Genomic DNA, 12,467 nt, shown 5'->3' with positions numbered 1-12,467 from the left:
AATTTGCAAAAAGAAAGAGGGATAACAGCGTAATGTTAGCTTATTAGTGGTAATTTTGGTGAAGATGAGGTGCTTTTTGTGATATGACTGAAATTTTCTGGGGTTAGATGTACTAGTCATTGGAACTGCCTTAGCAAAGCACATGTTCATTCATCAAGATAAGTCCGGACGCACAGCCGGGTAAGACTCTCTTTGTTCCCTCTATCTACTTTTCTTTTTATATATCAGGTCCATTTTTTGAGGCATATTCCCTAGCTACTTTCTGGTTTCAGTCAAATCGAAGATGGAGGATGCTGATTCTTCCTCTACTTCGCTTGGGGTGGCCATGGATTCTGCTGTTACTGCTTCGCTGGGCCCTGTAGGTCCCCTCCTCCGGCAACTCCGCTCGCTTACCACTTTAGCCAACGGGGTTAGCGAGGATGAGATTCGGAGGCTCACAGAGCATCTAGATGGATTATGCATATCCCTGATGCGTCACTCAGAGTTGGAGGCGGAGGAACCTCTGAGCTCCAGGGCCAAGTCCTTTTTTGGATAAAGGGTGGACTTTATTGACTCAAAATGAAGCATCAAAAGCATACAAACACAATGAGAACACACCTGGCCTCTGCATAGTTAGGATGCACACAGCCAACACCAACGCACGCACACAAACACGCGTGAAAATAGCAAAGTCATATAAGACCAAAACTATGTGTAGGCGAGGAAAAAGAAAAAATGCCTCAAAGTGATCAGATCCGCGATCGGCAAACTATAACAATGACCATATCTGCACCGACAATCTCATGACACCACGCGGACGACGAGGTTCTTTAACAGCAATGCCTTCAGGAAGGGAGCGACCCCAAGTGTCGCCGTCACCGGATCCAAGCACCCAAGGCTAGAATCTAGGTTTTCACCCTGAAGAATCAGTCCGAGCATTCCGAACAATGCCTTCAACAAGGTAATGATGTAAAACATCGCCATTGCTAGGTATACCCAACTCGGGCCAGACCTAGGCTTTCACCCTGAAGCTCGAGACCGGGTGCTCAAGTAGCACCATCATCGAAGTCATTCATGGTTGTCACCATCATTTTTCCACGATCCCAGCAGCTACATGTGATGTGACCATCGCCGCCGCACAACCATCCCTCTGCATCAAGACTTTGTCCATAGATTGCATCTTGCCGCCGAAGTCAACCACTAGATCTGTAGAGATGAAACTCACAAAAAGATCTTTTGATGGCAACTGCAATCAGCAAGGCATGAGCTGCAGCTAGTCAACGGCCGTCTCTGCACGCATGTGCACATCTCAAGCGGCCATTGTGTGCAGCATCCATGCACCAGCCCCCACCAGCCCCGTATGCTTGTCTTGATCGTACTCCTAGCCATGGACACCAAACCAGATCGGAGGACCAGAATTACCGGCTAGCAACCAGATCGGGAGGCACCAAGCCATGGACATGATCCAGACTAGAAGGCCGGCAATCACCAGCGAACTGAGATCGGGAGGCCGGCAACGCACAGCCAAGTCCTGGATGAGCGAGGTCCGGGAACTATGTTATGACACCAAGAACTACTTGGACGATGCCCAGTTTTTGTCAAACCAAGATGATGATGCCCAACACACTACAGAAGAGAAGCAAAAAATTGCCCTGCTCAAATTCAAGGCACTTAATGATCGGGAAAATCATGCGAGCAAAAGACACCAGATGTATACAATTGATCCGCAGAAGATCAACAAGACCACTAAGCTTCTGTCCACGGGTCGTCAGCTCCCAGTTCTACATCCACAACTGATTGACCGCTACCGGATGGATAAGCTTGCCGCCTTGCTGGGCAAGGACGAGGGGAAGCAACTCAAGGTTGTAGCTCTGGTTGGACTTGAGGGTGTCGGTAAGACCACACTCGCCAAGAGGATATACCACCAGCTCCTGGTCCAGAGAGGCGGGCAGTTCGAGTGCGGGGCATTTGTGCGGGTGTCTCCCAACCCGGACTTTCATTCCTATTCTTGTGAGGGTGTATCTCAGCCTGCTTGCTGCTTGGATGCGCAGGCCCTCATCACAAATATCAAAGATTATCTGCGACACAAAAGGTATTTACGTCTCCTCACAAACTGTGATGATCATTTCAGTTCATATACTATAAAACTATGCATGCTTCTTTTGCTACTCCGCAGCTATCTGGTTCTCTTTCAATTAGGGTTCACAATACCATACACCAGCCGGTAACAGTATCTATCGGACCCCTGGTAGAGAAGAACACTCGACTGTATGTATTTGTCGGTGTTGCTCTCACAAATATAGTTTGCACAAATTTTGATCAAAATCTGGCAAATTTCTAAATTTGTTCAATTAGTTTCAGGCGCTATTTTGACCAGTAGCTAGCCGGTATTTTTTTCCGACAGGGAAGACAGATCTTGCGTTCAGTTCGTTGGCAATAGGTTTTTGTGGCGTGCAAAGGAATCATCCTAGACTTACGCACTATGGGCACTACATGTCCTAATCTAATTCGGCCGCTCCCCCTGAAATTCATGCGTGGGTCCAATCTCCTTTTTTTGGGTCCCTAACAACTACCCAACTCATCCTCGGTAAATCCCCCCAGATTTGTTAAGATTGTTAAAAAAGGATTTGTGAAGATTGATTGTAATCTCTCTTATGTGATTCCTACCTTATCTCTTGTCCTCCAAGTCTTTGTGATTTAAAGAGTAAATAGCAAAAAAACTTTCATAATTGAGGTTAGGGTTCTATAAATCTACTGTATTTTAATTGGTAGTTCTATAAAAAACTACCAATTCGCATTAGTGACCGATAGGGACAAAATTAACCCCAATTATGACAAGGAGAACCAACTCGTAAGGCTGCTATGCGTCAACCGACTAAGTTTGGGGGAAATCAGTCGGCTTGACAACTGTTTGATTGTGCACTGCAAGCTGTCTGATCAGGCCCCTCCTCATCTTCTCTGTCGTGGCGCAATTCCCCTTGCAGCAGCCGATACAACACCAGTCATTCCCCATGCAACCCAATGCAGCTTTCGTCGCCGGTGAGATCCATGTGTTGCAGCACCATGCACACTGCATTGCAACTCCGCCGCCGGCGAGGATCCACGGGTCACAGCTACACCACCGGTGAGATCCGACAGTCACAACACTACACGTGTTGCATTGCAGCTCCAGTGTTGGTGAGATCCGAGAGTCGCATCACTATACATGTTGCATTGCAGCTCTACCATCGGCATGCGCACTATGTTGCAGCTTCCGCCATCGGAGAGGTCCGCGGGTCGCAACACCAAGCATGTTGCATTGTAGCTCCACGGCCAGCGAGATCCATGGGTCACAGCAACACGCGGGTTAAATTGGATCTCTGTCGCTGCCGCACACACTATGCATGTTATGTTGCAACTTCCGACGCCATCGAGATCCGCGCGTCGCAGCACCACAAGGGTTGAATTGCATCTCTGTCGTCGGTGCACACACCATGCATGCTACCTCGAAGCTTCCGCCACCAGCAAGATCGACGGATCGCAGCACCACACGGATTAAACTGCATCTCTGTCATTGACGCACACATGATGCATTTTGTGTTGCGGCTTCCGCCAACAGCGAGATTTGCGGGTCACAGCACTACGTATGTTGCATTGCAGTTCCGGCACCGCAACATCGATGACAGTGCCCTCCACGAAGTATGGCCACACCTCCTCAAACTCTAGCTTGCATCATGGAAGCTCCCCTCCACAAACACCGGTCCCAACGTAATCGCTACTTGAATGGTTAGGGATGCAATAGTGGTGATTGCATGTTGTCCTTTAGCTTGCAGCAACAACGGCTGTTGTAGTGGGGATGCGCAACAACGGTCCTGGTGATTTGAAACAGTGGTGGTCAGCCATGGAGCAAGGCATCTCTTCCCCTTATTGGTAAATTGGGAGAGATCGGATGGGAAAGCGATAGGAGGAATAGGAGCGAAAGGGACGAGACAAGGTTGAGGATGGAGAGCGGCGGAAGGGCTCTACTTGGCACATGTCGTGTCGGAGAGGTGGTTGACATGAGAGACGCCAATGCAACACTATCAAACCCAAATCGGCTCTACTTGGCACATGTCGTGTCAGAGAGGTGGTTGACATGAGAGACGCCAATGCAACACTATCAAACCCAAATCATACTAATCGCGGGGAGGTTTGCGCCAACCTGAGAATTAGTCGGCCAAAATAAAGTGCTTTCCCACTCGTAAGCGCTGACGTGTCACAATAGTCAACTTTGTTAGATTGACTGGCGCCTTGCACGTTATGACATGTGGGACCCACATGCCAGTTTCTAAAAACCTAAACTAGTTTTTCACAAATCCCCAATTCCAGGTCGAGCTCGAGCTCTAGCGACCCGATCTCCGGCATGGACATTGGGGGCTGGGGGAGCGTCTTCTATGCATTGGTGATCGCCGCTAATGCATGCCCTACCTGGCCATCCCCGATGCCTCCACGTTATGGCTTCTCCACGCGGTCGCCCACGCAACCTCGATGGCCCAGGAACCGCCCTTGGGTAGTCTAGAATGCTAGAGCGAGTGTGGCATCGGCGCTGCCGGTGATAGCCTCGGGTACTGGTTTGAGCTCCTTCCGGTGTCCCTTCCTCTGACTATGGTCGCTTCACCATCGACCTATGGTAGTGCAACCCTTCGAATGGAGCTGGTCGCGAGGGTGCAGCCCAGGAGGAAGAGGTGCCTTTAGCGGCGGATATGGATTGTGGCCCTTTGGTAGCCACCACAGGTTTGTGATGTCGGCAACAGTGTAGCCGGCCAATAGTGGAGGTGGGAATGCCGCACGTAGGGTGCATGGAGGATGCGACGGTGTTCATGCCGCTGGCACCGACCATGGACCTGAGCATGGACGCATGAATACTCTTGGTGCACTGCTCCCTTAGCGGTTCTTGGAGAGGATGCGAGCAAGGGATGGTGGCCGCGACGGTTGTCAGAAAAGGTGGCTCCACCCCGTCACCCCTAGTGTCTCCTCTGCTTGGTTGGCGAATGTCGGATGGAAGCCGACATTTCATGCGGAATTCAAACGTGTGTCGCCGCGAGCCATGTCACGTGGGCTAAGAAGCTCGGTCGCATCCTGGTCGGGGCGGAGCACCCATCTTCTCCGACAATGGTGCAGCGCTGACGATTGACCCTTTTTGGGGGGCAAAGGATGGTTGACTCTCATAAAGCTTTTGATCTTAGTCGGAGGTCGTTCCATAGGGCCAGATTCCGACTGCTCTTGATAGGCATTCTAGAACCTTCGGGAGAAGACTCCTACTGATGCAAAAACAACCATATTTGGAGTGTTTGGAGGGCACTTTCTTTTAGCTTCCTTTGCATGGCTCTTCAAGAGAACTGAGGATGTGGTTATAGGATGTAAGAAGCGAATGTGGTTCCACTCTAAATATATACTGCTACCACGTTTCGCCCAACCACATAGGAATTTCCTTGTAGCACGTATTTCCAAATTCCATCTTTGAATAGACATTTGTGCAATGGCGGGCCTCTCACATACATTCTTAATAATGTCTGCAAAGACATCCTACCGTAACCATCCCAATTCAAATTTGAATGGACAACGAGCAGTGAGGGAGCTAGGAAAAATTGAATCAAGAATTACTGGTGCATGGTCCAAAAGTGTCTCAATACGCTCTAGGCCAATCCGTTACCTGAGGAAATTTAAATTCCCATTCGGTATCCAAGCGTGCCCGATCAAGTTTCTCGTATGTCGTCATGGGATGATTATTAGCCCAAGTGTACTAGCTTCTAGTAGATTCAAACTGCCAATCACAACGTGAATAAGGCATGTGAGTGTCAAAAGCGGTAGTTATTTTTCTCTTCCTCCTACCACATGATACTAAAAGCCCCATGCCCCATCATGAACCGGTCAAGACATCGAGGATACATACAAACAAATTAATAGAAAATGTATATTTACTTGTATTGTTTTTGTCTTATGGGAGTTCCCCAATTTTTTGCAGGTACATACTCATAATTGATGGTTTATGGAGTACTTCAGTATGGGATATTATTAGGCGTGCATTTCCTGATGGTGATTGTCACAGCAGAATAATAACAACCACCCAGTTTGGGAGCGTAGCATCAGTATGCTGCAATTATCAGTCAAGGTATAAATTTGAGATGGAACCTCTCAAGTATGATCAGTCACAAAAATTATTTTTCAGTATGGTGTTTGGCTCTGAAGATAAAGTCAGTTTTCCAGAGGGCTTCGGAGAAGTTTCATCTGAGATTATTGAGACATCTGGTGGTTTACCGTTATCAATGGTAAATATAGCCAGCTTGTTGAGAACAGAAGAAAGCGAAATAAGCCTCCAGCAATGGAAGGATATTCGAGATTCTTTACCTCCCACTTTGAGGAGAAATCCTACTTCCCAAGGGATAAAAGAAGTTCTAAACCATATCTACAATTATCTTTCCCCTGAACTGAAGACATGCTTGCTATATCTTGCTGTGTATCCAGAGGGCTACACCAGCAATAAGGATGACTTGGTGAAGCAATGGGTAACTGAAGGCTTTACAGGGGAAGGACAAAACAACGAGGAAGTTGCACGGGAGTATTTTAATGAGCTTGTCAGTAGAGGAATGATCCAACCTGTAGATATCAATTACCATGGGGTGCTGTCATGTACACTTCACCACATGGTACACGATCTTATTGTGAAGAAATCCATGGAGGGAAACTTCATCATTTGTGTGGATAATTTTCAGTCAGTTATATGGCTTCCTAACAAAGTCCGTCGACTGTCTGTGCAATTTGGTGGTGCGAGGAGCACACGGATACCGACGGGAATCATGCTGTCCGAAGTTCAATCACTTGCATTTTTTGGATTCGATGGATGCGTTGATTTCGTTAAGGAGTGCAAGCTTCTTCGAGTTTTAATTCTCCATTTGTGGGCTGATCAAGATAAGGTGCCTTCTGACCTCTCTGGAATTATTAGTAAATTACTTCCACTGAGATATGTGAAGATTTCGTGTAATATCTCCGTCAAACTTCCAGCCAAGATTCAAGATCTGCAATTCCTCGAGACACTGGAAGTTGATACACCACACCAGTAGTTGCCATTCCATCGGATATTGGAGGACTCAGCAGACTCTCCAGTCTAAAGATTGCACTTAGAGAGCTATCGAGGGAAGAAATGTGTATCCTCCAAAAATTGCCAGCCCTCACTGCTCTTTCGCTGCATGTGTGGACCTCTCCAGTCGAAATGATCGTCTTCAACGAGGGGGGGTTTCTAGTTCTCAAGTCCTTCGAGTTCAGGTGCCCTGTGCCTTGGCTGAAATTTGAAGCAGGTTCAATGCCTGACCTCCGGAATCTCAACCTATGTTTCATTGGCCGCGGAGCAGATCATTATAGTATTGTGCCAATCGGCATGGAGCACCTGTCATGCCTTGAAGAAATCACCGCAGATATTTGGGGTGCAAATGCCGATGTAGGATCTACATTCAGAACCGCAATTAGCTGTCATCCAAACAATCCTAGAATCTACAAGCAGTTGGTCGATCCTGTTTTTCATGGTGACGCAACCACAAGTGAGGGGACAATAATCAAAGTGGAAGATGAGAGGAAACAAGCTGATGATATCAGGTACTACAAATTAACCATTCTGAAAACTCTTTCTCCTCCGATACCTTCCGACTCCCATACTATCTTCCGTGAGCTCTTGTACTACAATTATTTTTTGTAACGACCCTACATGTTTGTCAAAATCAGGATGTCTGCATTCCCCCGGTCAAAAAGGATGTCTACATCACTGGAATCCTCTTCGCGTGTGCCTGTGCAAGGTAATCATAATTCATTTTGTAGTTCATTCCTATTTCTCAACGCATGCATTTATTTTCTTGTAGCATTTTTCTGCTTTCCTATTTGGGACCTTGTGCTTCTTTTTTCTCATGCTCGTAGCCAAACTAATGATTATGTTTACCAATAATGATGCTCATTTTACAAAAAAAAAATGCATCGTGTTTTTTGAACGTGTGTATGTTTCCTTGATTCTGAGTGTTGTTCATGTTTCTGGTTGATGAAAGATTTTGTTGAATTGATTATGCAGGTGTTAACAAAAAGCTTAAAATGGAGATAGAAACTGACTGTATTGAAGTTAAGGCAGAGACATTCACCTACGGTCGTGAAGACATGGCCCATAGGATGTCAAAACTGAAAATAGAAACTGAGAATGTTGATGATAAGCTAGAGACAAAGTTTGGTATTCTAGAAGAGATGGACATCGAACACTACACAGCATCATCTCCTATGAAGACTGAAAGTATTGACGATAAGCTACAGACAAAATTTGATACCCTGGAAGATAAGGACATCGAGCACTGGATGCTATCATCTCCTATGAGTAACCGCACTGACATGAACTGGAAGCCTGCTGGACGAGAAGACGAGAAAAAACTAGCTGGTACCAGGTACAAATCATTCATTCTTCCGAAAATAAATATGGCCTCCTCATCGTCCTTCTCCTCGTTTACTTCAATGTTTCAGTTTCTAACATGTCATCCTATATGCTCCTGCTCGTGCCACCATGATTTTAATGTTTCTTATAAGTTGTTTAATGAAGCTAAATAATTGTTGTTATCAGGATGTGTACCTCACCAGGGTCCTCTTCACGTCTGCCTGATTCAGGTAACCATATTATTTCCCTTTCCTTCCAACCGAATGTTGTTTCCTGTCAAAATTGACAGCCATTGTGCACAAAATATTCCATTAGTCTACTTTCACCTATTTGTTGTTGTCTTTCTTCTTCGGCAAACCACTGCCAGTGCAAATCTGAATACTTTTGTTCATAACCGCCGGATCTCGAATGGATGGTTCAGATAATAGGCATGGCAACTCCTCTAGCCACTTAAACTTCGGCTGAACGATTTGTATGCGTTGAGAGTTTAAGCCAAGTAGAGGGCTTCAATTTGTGGAAATTATAAGATGACTAATATTGTTGTTGTATTGATCTAACCCTCGTATGGGTTATATATAGAAGTACATGAGAGGTAGAGGCTTGTACACGAGGCAAGTTACACGTGGTTTAAACATATTCTATCTCTAACTCCTTATCTCTAACTTAAACTCAATTATACTTCTAACATCCCCCCTCAATCGTAGCGGGAGCGAAGCAGACGATTGCGACTGGATTTAAAGTCTTGCGCTTCCGTCGTCTTCTCCGCTGCACCATCATCAACTGCGTCTCTGATGGCTGATGGGCGACACCTAGGGTGGTGACTGCGTCCCCTTCTGGTGCCTTTCCTGTCTTTTCCTCTATTCCCTCCCGCAATCACATCGGGAGTGTCATGGACGCAAGTGACGAGGCGGACGATGTTGACTAGAGTTGTTGCCGGTGAGTAGTTGTAGAGGTAGCCATGCATGTCAATGTTGACATAGCTGATCATAATGTAGTTGTGGTCGAGGTAGTCGTGGACGATGATGTAGTTGTCATGGATGATGAAGCCGCACAAAGCCGGAGGCTAAAAAAAGCGCTACATTGTAGATAACGAAGCTGCATTCGCAGACGATGCACCTTGCGAATATCAGAGGGTGCCGTCGGCGATGAGTCCACAGGTTTTGCCGGGACCGGAGGAAACCCATCGAGCACACATCGGTTTTGCCAGTGTGGCCGTGTAGGGATCATCACTATGGTGATGCCATGTTGATGCAGTATCACCGTCATGGATGACGCGGTCGATACCATCATCATGGCGCGGTCATTGCCGTCGTGGAGGACGCTAGTCCATCTTATGGACATGGTGGCGGAGTTGTGTTGACGATGATGGTGATGAAGACCACGTTGGAAAAGACCTTGGCGATGAAGTGTCGGCGATGGAGTTGCAGCGGCGTGTCGACGATGATGAGTCGCTTGAATGTGTCCCTCCGCGACGACGAAGTATCGATGTCATGTTGTGTTGAAGAAGTATGTTGGCTCATAGCCCAGCATAGTCGTACAGCTCGATGACGTCGATGTAGCGTGCTCGGTACGCCTGTGGCTAATGTTGGTGTGGTGCCCTCCCGTGATCGAGGCACCGGTTCGTCGGGTTGGTCATCATCTGGTCCATGTGGTCTTGGAGTTGTGCAGATCTGCATATTGTTGTTGTATTGATCTGACCCTCGTATGGGGTATATATAGAAGTACATGAGAGGTAGAGACTTGGAGTACAAGACAAGTTACACGTGGTTTAAACATATTCTATTTCTAACTCTTTATCTCTAACTTAAACCCAATTATACTTCTAACACAATTGTCTAGTTATGGGCTTATATTGTATGAGTTGAACGCTCTGAATGTTTTTGTTCGTATTCATTAGTCCAAAGGCTTTTTTACAGTGTTGACTCCCCCCATGAGTTGGCTAGGGATTTGTGCATATTTAGGGGCTTATATTGTTAGTTCTTTTTTGAGGAATATTATGATGATAGCTCGCTGAATTGACATTGCAGGTGCTGACAAGATGTCAAAAGTGAAGACAGGAACTGGCTATATTGAAAATAAGGCAGAGACACACTCTAATTATATTGAAGACATGGTTGTCGAACCCCAGATGACAACCAGTGGCATCTGTGAGTTTGTCAAACTATTTCAGTGGGCCAAATCTGCTAGTTCCTCTCAATATTCTGTATTGATTGGTTCAAGGGAGCAAGAACTTCAGGGTGAAGTATTGGAGTTGGAGCAACGCCTAAAAGGTCTTAGGGACACTCTGCCCAAAATGTACGCCCTCCTTGATCGAGCAGAGTGAAGTAGCCACGAAGATTAGGTGGTTGAGCTCCTTCCAAATTTGAAGGATGCAGTGTATGATGCCGAAGACCTTCTTGATGAGTTCAATTGGTACGAGCTGAAGGTGACAGTGGAGGGAAATGCGAACCAACATCCTTTCAATGATTTTTTAAACGATGTCATTAAAGGCAGCTACAACGAGAAAGTGCAATGTATCCAAGATAAGCTTGACAATCTTTCGAATCAGCTGGAGAAGATGGGCTTACATGAAGTTAGACAACGGTTTGACAAATCAGTCAGGCTAGGGACCACCTGTTTGCTAAACGAGACAAAACTATTTGGCCGCGACAAGGATATGAAGCAGCTTATGGGGATGCTTAGCAAACCTAGAAATAGTACCGGTGCCCAGTCGAAAAACAATGATGATGATGAATCAAAAATAACAGGTCTTTATGTTTTGCCAATCGTTGGAAGTGGGGGTATTGGTAAGACCTGTTTGGCCCAACATGTTTGCAATCATCCACATATAAGGTCTCACTTCAACCTAATAATTTGGATCTGCGTGTCGGATGACTTTGATGTTATGAGGTTGACTAAGCAGGCCTTGGAATCCTGCTCGGGAGAAATGCCAACATCAGATGACTTGAATATTCTTCAGCATGCTCTTTCTGAACACGTGAGGGACAAAAAGGTCTTGATTATCCTTGATGACCTGTGGGGTGATGCTTTCAAGGAACACAATAAGTATTGGAATATATTTTGTGCACCTTTAAAAAACATTGGACAGAAAAGTTTGATTTTGGTCACTACTAGATCTCCAATGGTTGCTCATAGAGTCTGCACAATGAAGCCCTATACATTGCATGGTTTGAACGATGATGCCTTTTGGAATTTCTTCAAACAATGCATATTTGGGTCTGATCAGAGTTCTACCAATGATCCCAATTTAGAATGTATTGGTAGAAGCATACTTCCTAAGTTGAAAGGTTCTCCATTAGCTGCCAAAATTGTTGGACTCCTGTTAAGAAAGGACCTCCGTGCATCACATTGGAATTATGTATTGGGGGCTGAACTGTGGGAGTTGAAACAAGAGAAGACTGACATTTTTCTTTCTCTTCAGCTGAGCTACATGCATTTACCACTCCATTTGAAGAGATGTTTCGCATTATGTGCTGTTTACCCCAAGGATTACAGATTTAAAAAGCGTTGCTTAGCTGAAATTTGGGTAGCCGAAGGATTTGTGGAACCTGAAGGTGACATTCATGCTGCAGATATTAGTTGTCGGTACTTTGAAGAACTTGTGAATGAGTCATTCTTTGAAGAAGTCTCCGGCTCATACATAATACCTCATTTGTTGCATGACATGGCACAACTAGTTTCAAGGAATGACTGCTTCATCATAAGAGAGAAGGCTGACTTTGGAAAAGTTCCTCCGGATGTTCGTCATCTGTCAATTCTCTCTAGTAAAGGCCATGACAAAGCCGACTTGTTGGGCCTGTGCAAGCACACAAAGCTGCGCACCCTACTTTTCGATCAACTTCTGGGGAGTAAAGGTATATCTTCTGTAATAGACCATTGGTGCAGCAGCCTTCATCGTTTGCGTGTGATGTGTTGTGGCTCTACAAGTGAGTTACCAGATAGCATTGGCAGCTTGAAGCATCTTCGGTACCTTGAAATCTCCAGAGCTTGTCCTTTCAACAGCCTTCCTTCAGCATTCTGTTACCTCTATAGTCTGCAGATTGTATATGCCAAGAAATGCAAGCTTGAA

At 45.9% G+C, this 12,467-nt stretch overlaps 1 pseudogene; it reads left to right on the top strand.

Moving 5' to 3' along the window:
* Positions 1 to 1,433: 1,433 nt before the first annotated feature.
* Positions 1,434 to 10,721, top strand: LOC119273357 (annotated as a pseudogene).
* Positions 10,722 to 12,467: the final 1,746 nt, after the last annotated feature.

The sequence above is a fragment of the Triticum dicoccoides genome, chromosome 3A, assembly GCF_002162155.2.
Source record: "Triticum dicoccoides isolate Atlit2015 ecotype Zavitan chromosome 3A, WEW_v2.0, whole genome shotgun sequence".
NCBI lineage: Eukaryota > Viridiplantae > Streptophyta > Magnoliopsida > Poales > Poaceae > Triticum > Triticum dicoccoides.
Note: the sequence above shows the minus strand (reverse complement) of the source record. Positions and strands in the feature narration are given on the sequence as shown.